The 866-nt window shown below is 51.5% G+C and overlaps 1 non-coding gene across 1 annotated transcript; it reads left to right on the top strand.

The window, feature by feature from the left end:
• LOC121307924 lies at positions 1-110 on the top strand. Its single transcript, XR_005948406.1, has one exon. It is a non-coding gene; the product is annotated as a U6 spliceosomal RNA (small nuclear RNA).
• Positions 111-866: the final 756 nt, after the last annotated feature.

The following is an 866-nucleotide window of genomic DNA, read 5'->3' on the forward strand; positions in this document are numbered from 1 at the left end:
ACACAAAGCGGATGCCGTCGTGTTTATGATTTAAAGAAATGATACAGAGAAGATTAGCATGGCCCCTGAGCAAGGATGACACGCAAATTCGTGAAGCGTTCCACATTTTTTTTTCTTTTTTTTGTCATTCGGAATAAGTACTGTACCCACCAATGAATAACTCCACTCTCTGATGTGTAGATGAGCTCAGGTCTTTAGTACACGTTAGATTAAACTATCCTGGACCCTGTAACCCAGCATCCTTCACCCCCCCCCCCCCTTCCCCTCCGGCTCTAGCAGGGAGTTGGATACACAAGTGCCTAAGTGACGGGGGTACCGCTGACATTCGCCCGGCGAGCACGGGTCCCAGAGGCCCTGTAGAAAGAGCCCAGACACACAACACACACACACTCTCCTCCACAACCGCGCTGCATCTAGGGAGCCTGCCGCGCCTTAGGAAACAACGGGCCTCGGTCCGTAAAACTTAGTGACCAGAGTCTCGTGTCTTTAAAGCTGCGGAGGCTGTAGTGTACGACTCGGGTGGGGGCTTCAATCCTGTTTTTTTTTTTTTTTTTTCCGGGGGGGCAGGGCGGCCCTTCGTGGCTCCATTTGCGGCTAAGTCCCGTAGTCCCCACCGGCTTCTCCAAGCCGGCTTTGAGTTCCAGGGAGTTAGATATATGAGTGCATAAGCAAAGTAGGTACGACAGACTCATGCTTTGGTGCCTGTGATTCACAAGGTCTCAGCCTCAGAGCCTATTGATGTTATTATCACTGCAAACTTCCCGTGTGGAACGAGATCGCTCATACTGCCCAGGTTTGGCTTCGTGGAGCTCGGACACTAGTGTGACCCTAACCCTAACCCTACACCCTAAACCCTAACCCTAACC

Source organism: Polyodon spathula, unplaced genomic scaffold (assembly GCF_017654505.1).
Source record: "Polyodon spathula isolate WHYD16114869_AA unplaced genomic scaffold, ASM1765450v1 scaffolds_62, whole genome shotgun sequence".
In the NCBI taxonomy this organism is placed as follows: Eukaryota; Metazoa; Chordata; class Actinopteri; order Acipenseriformes; family Polyodontidae; genus Polyodon; species Polyodon spathula.